Below are 10,791 nucleotides of genomic sequence, written 5' to 3' on the forward strand. Positions count from 1 at the left end.
TCTTCTGCTGCTAAAATAGCATCCTACTCCAAGCTCTTGATAAGAGCATTGTAGCTCTTGTTCCAGTCCTTCTTGCCATAGTGGCAAGCCCCTGACTCAGTACGCTCCTACGGATGGAAAGGGTAGCACTGGTCCCTGAGGATCTGTGTAATAAGATGAGTGAAAGGGAGATACTTAGCCTGCTTTGGCTTGGCCTTGCTGATATAATCTGTATACAACTTCATTATGACACTCCAGTAGAGTGCAAGAATGGAGAACCAGTGCTCGGTGTAGAAACCATAAAGGGTAGCCAGAAAGTTTGAATGTCTCTGGATCTTATGGCCCGCTATAAATACATTTCGGTATAATACCGAATCGAAAAACCATAAGTCATCGGGCAGATAAGTCCTGGTGGCGAAAGTCTTACCATCTGCGTAATGGCCAGTTAGGGCAACGGCCATGTCTGCATCAAAAGGCCTCCTAAGAATAGGATAATCAAGACCTGGAGGGCAGATATAAGGACACAGAGAAGATGTGGCTAATGTATCAGCTGTAATGCGGATGGGATAACCATCGATAGTAGTCTGCAGCTCTGATAGATTACCCGGGGCCGGACGGAGGTTCTGGAAGAACATCCAAACAAGCCGCGGGAAAACAAGATAAGTAACTGGCGCCAGAATGGCTGAAATGCCAAGCCGCTCAATATTGTTAAAAGCTGCCCGGGTCAAGACTGATCGGGAGAAGAAAGCTATGTCAAATACGGACTCATGTGACACTGAAAGGCGTCTGAACTTCCAGACAGGTCTATTTCTGATCTGGCCTGGCTATGCCAGTGGTGGAGAAGGAGAAGATATATGCTCAGCCTCATCAGAATGGGATGAAGATACAGAAGCAGTAGAGGCAGAGCGATCAGACTGAGCCAGAGCTGGCTCCTCATGCTGCTCTAACTACTCAACCTGCTCTGGATCCTGGGCATGAGAAGGCTCTGTGGGCTCCCCTACTTTCTGTAGGATTCTCCTCTCATACTATCGACAGACGACTGTCTTAACCGGTTCCATGGCCTGCAAAACAGAAAAGAAACACTTGCAAAATAAGTTAGTAACAGATAATAGAGAATTGAAGCACAGTATATAGAAACATATATGTTAAGTAAGATAGATAGCTCAGAATAAAGTACATGAATCTATGCAAGTAATGACGTAACCAAGTAAACAGTAACTGAGTGAAGCATACTAAATAGTTTAAGTATGGAATGCATCAAATGTGGAAAACACAGGCATTGGGCATCAAGAAACTAGCATGAACACCATGGATGGTGTGTGAAGTGTGCATATGCAAATCTATGTAGTTTGATCAATCTTTCTCTGATCGATCAGAGAAAACTTCTATCGATCTAACTGATGTGAGAAATTTGAAAAGTCACAGATTTGTAACATGGATGACCGCCGGGGGGGGGGGGGGGGGGGGTTACCCAAGCAAGCTTGTGGGTCCCTCTACACCTCAACAACATAAGAATGGTCACTTGAATAGGCACTTGACCCCCAAAATCTAAATTGGAATCAAATATATATAAAACTATATACAAATATATATATATACATATATATACAAGCTCAAAATTATCAAAAATGGCAACAAATCTAACATAGAATCTCAGATCTACATGAAAACATGGAAAACATCAAGATGAAGCTCGGGATCTAAAAGAAAATTAAAACTTACCAAATAGGGGAGAGAAGTGGATCGAGAGAGATAGAGGTGAAATCTGAGATGAGGAAGAGAGATTCAAAGCTCTAAAAGCTCGCCAGAGGTTCGCCGAGGTTGGGAAGAAGGGTTGCAGCGGCGAAAAGGAGCTAGGGTCTGAGATCGATGTGTAAATCGATCAAAATGACCCTTGACTTCTATTTTTTAAAACTGTTTCCGACATGTTCGATCGATTTGGAAAAATCACAAATCGATCGAACATAGATCAATCTTGAAGGAACGTAGATCGATCTATGCTTCAAAACGACACAGTATTTTTGAGAATTTTTTAATTTTTGAAATTTTTTTTTTTAGAAAAATAAAATAAAATCAAATAAAAATCTTTTTGGAGTTTTTGAAAATAATAAAATAAAATAAAATAAAATAAAGGAAAATATTTTTGTATTTTTGAAAAATTCCTTAAAAGTAAAATATATATATATATATATATTTTGAAATTTTTGAGAATAAAATAAAATAAAATAAAAATTGAAAATATTTTTGTTTTTGTTTGGTTTTTTTTTTTTTTTTTTTAATTTTTTTAAACATAAATACAAAATTCAAAAACGGGCAGTCAAAGTCAAAGTCAACAAAGGGACACAGATTGATTAATCCAAGATCGATCTAGAAGAGATTTCGATTGATCGAACAGGTGAAAACCTGCAGACAAGTTCGATTGATACACAGGAGGTGATTTTCATGGGTTTCAAAAAAAATTCTAAGTATAGAATAAAGATCGATCGAACAAGTGCAAAATGCTTGATTTGAACATAACAGGGCATGCATTCTCAATCACAGTTCCTAGCCATGTTTATAAACCCAATATATATATAAACGACGTAAAAAATGAAAGGTAAAATAGAAATAAGGGAGGAATAGGGTTGTAAACCCTACGAAGCATTACTAGTCTTTAACGTCTCTAGCAAGACTTTGGGCTCTTTTAGCCCAGTTCAAACATCTTGTTATGCATCCCCTCCTTGATGGGGTGAAAAACACTTTGAACCCCACCCAACAAATGGTTCTCTAGATAACTTGTTGGATTTGATTCAAAAGACATTAATGGTCCTTGGTCTATGTAATTCTTGGGCTTCCATGCTTTTTCAAACTTTACTTTTGAAATAACATTCTTTGTTTTCAAGTTTAAAGATTGATCTTTTGAAGTTTTATATTTAAGCAAAGACTAGACTTTATCAAATCCATTGTCTAAACACTCTTCTGTAGCACACACTTCTTCATGTTTGTCCATTGAATTCAGGGTTGGATTAAAGATGTTCAACTTCACCTTCATGTAGCCAAATGAGATTTTCATTATCCCCGTCCTACAATTGATGTTGGCATTTGCGGTTGCCAAGAAAGGAAGGCCAAGGATAACGGGAATTTGGCTCTTGGGATTCGGAACCGGTTTCGTGTCTGTGACAACGAAATCAACGGGGAAGAAGAACTTATCAATCTTAATCAAAACATCCTCAATGATACCCCGGGGCTTTTTGATGGATTGGTCGGCAAGTTGTAAAACCACCGACGTCGGTTTTAAGTCTCCTAAGCCTAATTTAACATATACTGAATATGGAAGAAGGTTGACACTTGCTCCTAAATCTAAGAAAGCCTGATTGATGACATGGTCACCGATGATGCAAGATGTAGTAGGTGAACCGGGGTCCTTAAACTTTAGGAGGGTGTTATGTTGTAAAATGGAGCTCACTTGCTCGGTCAAAACCACTTTCCATGGTGCTTGGCTCATGTTCTTCCTCTTTTGGGTGCAAAGATCTTTCAAAAATTTGGTATAAGCCGGAATTTGTTTAATTGCATCCAAAAGTTGAAGATTAATCTTCACTTGCCTAAACACAATAATGATTTCATTGGTCTTGGTCCTTTGTTTGTCAAGCGAAATAGATCCTTTCAAGGCATCCGGAAATGGAGCTTTAGGCTCAAAAGCTTTTTCAAAAATTTTCTTTGAAGAATCTTCAACACAAGAATTCTTAGAATCATTTCTCAAATCATGCTTTAAATCATCTTTCAAATAATTTTTGATAACTTTCTCAACAAAATGATCATGCATATACAATGAAGGAGGAATAAAATGTGAAACGGGACGGATGTCAACTTTTGGTTACACTGGTTCACTCTCTTAATAGGAAATACCTACTTGGTTGTCAATAATCTTCCCACTTCTCAAGGTTGTCACCGTATTGACGTGTTCAATTGTGTGACCTTCCGATGAGGAATGAGTCTCCATAACACACTATTGCTTTGGTGGTGCATTCAAAGGCATCCTCCCTTTCTTTCTAGCATTCAAAGTACTGGCTATTTGCCCGACTTGGGTTTCTAGCTTAGCAATGGATTAGGAATGGGAATGAAGCAATTGAGTGTTCGCCTCTAGAGTTCCCAAAGCGGCCAACACTTTCTCTTCAAAAGTGGGACTCCTTGAGTTTCCTTGAGAATATGATGATTGGTTAGGGAAATGAGAATTAGAGAATTAATTACCATGTGATTGAAAAGATGATCTAAAACCTTGGGAACATTGGCTTTGCATTGGAGGTGGAACATACTTTCCTTGAAAACCACCTTGAGGAAGATTTGACCCTTCCCCTTGGCTTTTCCAATAGAAGTTTGGATGGTTCCTCCACCCTGGATTATAATATGAGCCATAGGGATTATTCCCTTAGTTAGCAAAGATAGCATTTGCTTGTTCATGGTTCTCGCTTTGCGCATGTTCATAGGGACAATTGGAAGTATAATGCAAGACACTTGAACATGTCATGCAAGATTCATTAGATGCATGATGATGAACATGATTAGGGGAGGAAGATACTTGATTCACTGAATTTTGGTTGATCAAACCTTTGAGACAAAGATTTCATCTCGGCGGCTATGTCATTGGAGTTGCCAACTTGATATAAGCCAACATTCTTCCTTCCACCTAGATTTTTATCATTTTTAGAGGACACAAATCTATGCATTGAATTCTCACTCATGTTTTCATACAATTGCCACACATCATTTTCATGCTTGTCAAGATAATAACCACCCATAGATGCATCAACCATACCCTTGTGATTATCCGATAATCTTTCAAAGAAATATTGAACTAGTTGCCACTTAGGTATGTCATAATGTAGGCACTTCCTAAGCAAGTCATTAAACCTTTCTCATGCCTCATGAAACATTTCCCCATCCCCTTGAGAAAATTCACGAATAGAAGTTCTCATGGCATTGGTCTTTGATACCGGATAGTACTTTTTCAAGAACTCTTGTTGCATTTCTTCCCAAGAACTTATCGAAAAAGGCCTAAGATTGTTGAACCAATATTTTGCCATGTCCTTAAGGGTAAAAGAAAAAAGTTTAAGTCTTAACACATCTTTTGGCATGTCCGTGTATTTCACGGTGGAACACACTTTAAGAAACTCATCCAAATGCTTGTAAGGTTCTTCACTTGGAAGTCCGTGATAGTTGGGAAGCATTTGAATAGTTTGCGGTTTAATCTCATAGTGATGTGCTTTAAATAAAGGCAATTGAATACACGTAGGTGCATTGTTGTAATGACCCGGTCATTTTCGTCCCTTTCTTTTTTCTCAAATTTTACGGATAATTTTATTTTATTTTATTTATTTTATTTTTTTCAGTTTAGTTTTCTTTTCTGAGTTCTATTTCTTGTCACTTAGCGTCATCTCGAGTGCTTGGAATTGGTTTCCGAGACTCTTTCGTTCGGGTTGACAACTTCCTTTGAGGACCGAGTCATTTCCACACTTTTTGTTTTTCAACACTATTCATCTTTCGTCATTTTCTCGTTTGTCAAACTGTTGGCACAACCTCACTTTTCGTGTTCGGATTTGATTCCAGTTTTGCATGCATCCATGATATTTAAATTCCATGCCATGTGTATTTTTACTTTCCAAGAAATGTATGCCATTTGTGTACTTTTCTTCCTTAGGAGTGTGGATGCACACTTTCCTTGGAATTCTTCTTTCTTTCGGGGTCACTTTTGTTATTACTGAAAGTAATAATTTTTCGTTTTAGGGACCATTTTGTAATTTAATTTGGAAGATATTTTCAAAAAGGACCTTTTTAAAATTTTCAGAAAATGTGACAAGTGTCACACTCTTATTGGTCCACTTGTTGACATTTGTGTGGGGACACTTTGTTGCATTGGATCATGACATGTGGAGGGTGGAGATTGAACCACTTGTTAGCCTACGATAGGTGCACTTGTTGGCTTGGATGGTTGACAAGTGTATGCTTGAGATTAAGCCTAGGAAAGAGCCTTGGATTTGTGACAAATGTAGGCTCACAATTTAGTCTTACAAATTACTTTTAGGCCACTTTGGGATTATGGTTTTAAAGAAGGGTTTATGTGCAATTGACCAACACTTGTGTGTGTTGACCATAGTATAAGACCACATAGTGAGTGGAGGATTTCTATTTCCTCCACTCACATTCCATCACACTTGATTTCTTCATCTCCCTCCCTTGTAAGGAAAACCCTAGCCTCCATGGATGAAGCTTAGAGCCTTAAGCTTTGACTTTGATTTTTGAGAGCCTTCCATTGATTTCCAAGCTTGAACTTGGGAATACTTTTTGTTCCCCTCATCCTCCTCTTCATAACCCTTGAAGGGTTTGCCATTTTGTGTTGATTTGCCTTAGATTCAAGAGGAACAATCCTCTTGTGGGTAGGGGGTGTTATAATTTATTTTCCAAGTGATTTTACTTGCTTTTGTATGAAATACAACTTGTATGCTTGTTTATATCAATTTGTGAAATTTATGATGAATCATAGTTTGCATACAACTCACTTTAGACTTGATATATGGCATGGCCTTGACTTAATCTTTGTTATATAATTATTTGGAGCCATTTGAATGAGTTTTCAAATCTAGAGATTAAATGGATTTAATTTGATTTAAATTCTAGTAAATTATGTTTTGCTTGTATTCCATTTTAGACTTGATATATGGTATGACCATGACTTAGTGTTTGATATATATTGATTTGAAATCATTTGCACAACCTTTGAAATCTAGAGATTTAATTAATTTTAAACTAATTAAATTATACATGTTTATATCTTTCTCATTTTATGAAATTGATGTGATATTTGCAATCACCATGGAATGGACATTCACATATATTATTTTGAGAATTTTTGAGCAACTTTGATTTCTAGAGAAATTAATTAATTAGGCAAATTAATTTCTACTTAGTGTTCTAATGAATTGGACTTGTATTTCAAGGGGCTTTTGTCTTTTAACATATATCATGACTTGTTGCAACTTAGCTTCATTAATGTAGTTAATGAACTTGTACCCTTACATTGGAATGATCTAATTACTCATGTGTTGCTTAGTAAGTAATTGAGTCATGTGCCTTATACTTGTAGTATACTTTCATTAATAGATTCTATGTGCTATATATCTTGGTTGTAGTCTATGTAGATGCATACCATGATTTCTTGACATTTCACATGCCATGATAGTTGATGAACTTAGGGCATGACTTGTGTGTTCCAAGATCTTAGTTGTGCATGGAATGTGGTTTAATGCATTACTTGTATCTTGATACATTCTTGGTTACACAACTTGTTGATTTTGGGACTTAGGATATCAATCAAGAATTGACATGGCTAGGACTTGGTTTTAGTATGGGGGATTGTCCCTCTACAACTATAGTGAGCACTAGGGGAAGGTACCCATGGGTTAGTAGCCCTAAAGTGATCCCAAGAGGACGGTTTTAATCCAGGTGATATCCGAGTTTCCACATTGGTTGATTTCACTCTTTAAATTTCAAGTTGCTATTCCTTGAAGATTTAAACCTTCTCGTGTATGTGAAATGCTCCAATCTTCTTCATTGCATAGATTTTATGCTTCATTCGTGATTTCGCTCTTTAGATTTCAAGTGCTATTCTTTGAAGATCTAAGACTCCTTTTGTGTTTTATGGAATGTTCTATCCTTGTTTAATTGCATAGATATTATGCCTTGTTCTTGATTTCATGTATGACCTTATCGTGTTAATTGGAATATTTCAATCTTGTTCACTTGCATAGATATTATGCCTTATTCTTGATTTCACGTGTAATTCTTTTCATGTTATATGAATTGTTCTTACCTTATCTAATTGCATAGATAGTATGCATAATCCTGGGCTTCATGTATTTTTCTTGTCGTGTTAACTGGAATGTTCCAATCATGCTAATTGCATTGATAATGTGATTCATGTTAATTTATAAATTTGTCGTGTTCTTTGGATTATCCCAACCTTGTTCAATTTCATAGACACCATGACTCATGTTGCTTCATGTTAATATGACTTAGGAATGATTCTATATAAGCATATTGACTTAGATTCTAGGTGGCATGGACCACATGTAATAGTTTATACTATCAAGCATAATCTTTGAACCCTTAGATTTCAAGTGTTATCTCTTGACGATCTAAGAACCTTGTCATGATTATATGGAGTATTTCATACCTTGCTTAATTGCATAGACATTATGCCTGCTTCATGTATTTAGATCTCGTTTGACACATTTGAAACCGTGCACTTGCTTCTTGTATCTAGAACTCCATTTAGTATACTCGTGTCTTATATACTTACCTTGTGTGTTTCTAATTCCGTTTAGTATACCTGTGTTTTGTATACTTATCTCGCATGTTTTTATCTTCGTTTAGTACACTTGTAACCGGTATGCATGTATGTCATGTATCTCTTTTCAATTGCATGAGTAGCTTAGGATGATCACTGAGTCTCACCTCTGACATAGACGTTAGGTGGTATGATCCTTTTGAATCATTTCATGTTAGTCTAAAAATCTATAAGAATATCGAGTCTATGCATGCTCATTCTCTACGAGTAAACTTGTTTACTCACCCCGAAGTTACTAGGGGTTTTGTCAGGTATGGATGCCATGGTGTAGGATGCACAATATCCCGGGATCGTTGCGATGAATTGAAGTTCCTTAAGTATATTTTTGTTCATGACTCTTGTAAAGGTTGGCTTGAAATGCCACTTGTAGTCTTTTTGTCAAAATGTGTATATTTGATTTCATATATGTAATGTGTACATAAGTACACCTTTTGCACTGTATTTGACATGTATGAGATGAGACCAGAGGCCAATGGCATTTATATTGCATCCAATGTAAATTTTGACTTAATGTAATACTATGAAAATATTGAAAATTCATGCATAGGGTGTCATTTTGAGTTCCCCTTGTTTTAGCATGTTCTGGACACTTGAATGAGGTTAGGGAATGTTTTGAAACTTGTCCGGGTTAATTAGGAAACATCCATAACCTTAGAACTCATCCCGTGCACTGCCAAACAAGGCCCGAGGGGGCACCTGGAGGGGGCCCGCGAGAGACCAGTGGGGCCCAACACATTTCCCATGGTTCTACCCATTTGGGCGGGTGCCCGTAGGTTTTGGGCGGGCGCCCGCCTTGCTTTTGGGCTCTATACCTCCAACTTCGGTTCGTCGTATCTCACTCGTTTCAACTCCGAATTGGTCCGTTCTTGAGTCTAAACTAATCGCGTCCAAATAAGATTTCTAATGGTACCAATTAGAGCTTCAGATTCCATTTGTAACTTCAGATATTCATGTTTTAGCAAGGTAGTATCAGAATTTGGTTTGAACCGGGATAGGGTTTCCCTTTCTTCGACTTTAGAACGTGATATCTTTGCCATCCGTACTCCAAATCATGCGATTCTTGAGTCCATCTTTGTTAATTTTGCATTTTTTATCCAATGGTGTACACGAGGGTACTCATTTCAGTTTGGAATCACCATTTTACTGTTTTAGCCTTAAGTGCTCGTTTTTCTTCGTCTTGTCGTTTCTCCTTTGTCCGAACTCCGAATCATACGATTCTTGAGTCCATTTTGATTAGTTTTTTGTTATATTTCTAGCGGTGTGCTCGGTGGCACCCGAATCTATATTCTTAGAAATGACTATTTTGCCCCTGGAGGCTTAATTGTTATCTTTCCGATCTCTTGCTTCCGTACTTATCCCTTTGGGTTTTGTGACCTCATGGAAGGTCATCTTAGGGTCTTAGAGGTGTGTTGTGTCTTGGGAGACCGTTGTCTTGTTTTTAGCTTCCGCATCTTAGATCCAGTTCGGGTCATCACAGGACACACTGGGTTAAAAAATCCAACATCGTGACAATTGTATTCATTAGGCACATAATGGTCTCTTAAAGCAATGGGAGGATTCACAACCGGTGGTGCTACATAAGTACCTTGATTGCCTTGTATAATGGGAGGTTGTGGAACAAAAATTAGCCGAGGCATTCCCAATGGAATTTGGCCTTGTTGTTGTGGTAGGATGAATGGTCTAGGCATACCTAATGGTACTTGAATGTTGTCATGATGCACATTAGGGTGGAAGATGCCTTGTTGGTCTATGTGACCAAGGTCCTTCACATAGTCGTCATGTTACTCTTCCATTGATGAAATGGAGTGATGTGAACTACCTCTTCCCCTAGGATTTTGAACAACCGATTCAAGATGCAAATTAGGAGGGACAAGAGTAGGATTTAATGACCTACGACTATGCATGCACTAGCAAAACAAATAACAAGTAAATAACAATCACTTCGCCCCCATAACAAATCAACCAACAAACATTCTCCACATACATTGGTCCTATACTCCCATGTTAGAACAATATGCAAAGAAAAAAGTAAATTGCCTCCACGCGGGGTTACGATTTATCTAAGAATTAAAAAACTTGCCATCACACGGGCCGATGATTTAACTAGAGATTGAGTTAGAAAGATCTCATAAAGGGTCCTTAAGCAACTTCAATTTAACTTTCAATTTTCAAGCCTTGCTATGCTTTGCAAATTTTAGATTTTAGCTCATTGTTTTTGCTTAGCCTCACTTGGCTTCCTTGCTTTCAATTCTCCTTAATTCCCTTTGCTTGACTCTCTTAGCTCAATGCACCTAGCGAATCAAGAACAAACACAATAAGTATCTAAAAAGAAAATAAAGTAAAGACACGATCAAAAGAGTATTAATTCCTATTTGTTTCCAAAGAAATACGGTGTTGCCAATTCAATCCCCGGCAACGGCGCCAAAAACTTG

Source organism: Cornus florida, unplaced genomic scaffold (genome assembly GCF_030987335.1).
Source record: "Cornus florida cultivar Cherokee Brave unplaced genomic scaffold, ASM3098733v1 CherokeeBrave_3.0.0_Hap2_Chr11, whole genome shotgun sequence".
Classification (NCBI taxonomy): domain Eukaryota; kingdom Viridiplantae; phylum Streptophyta; class Magnoliopsida; order Cornales; family Cornaceae; genus Cornus; species Cornus florida.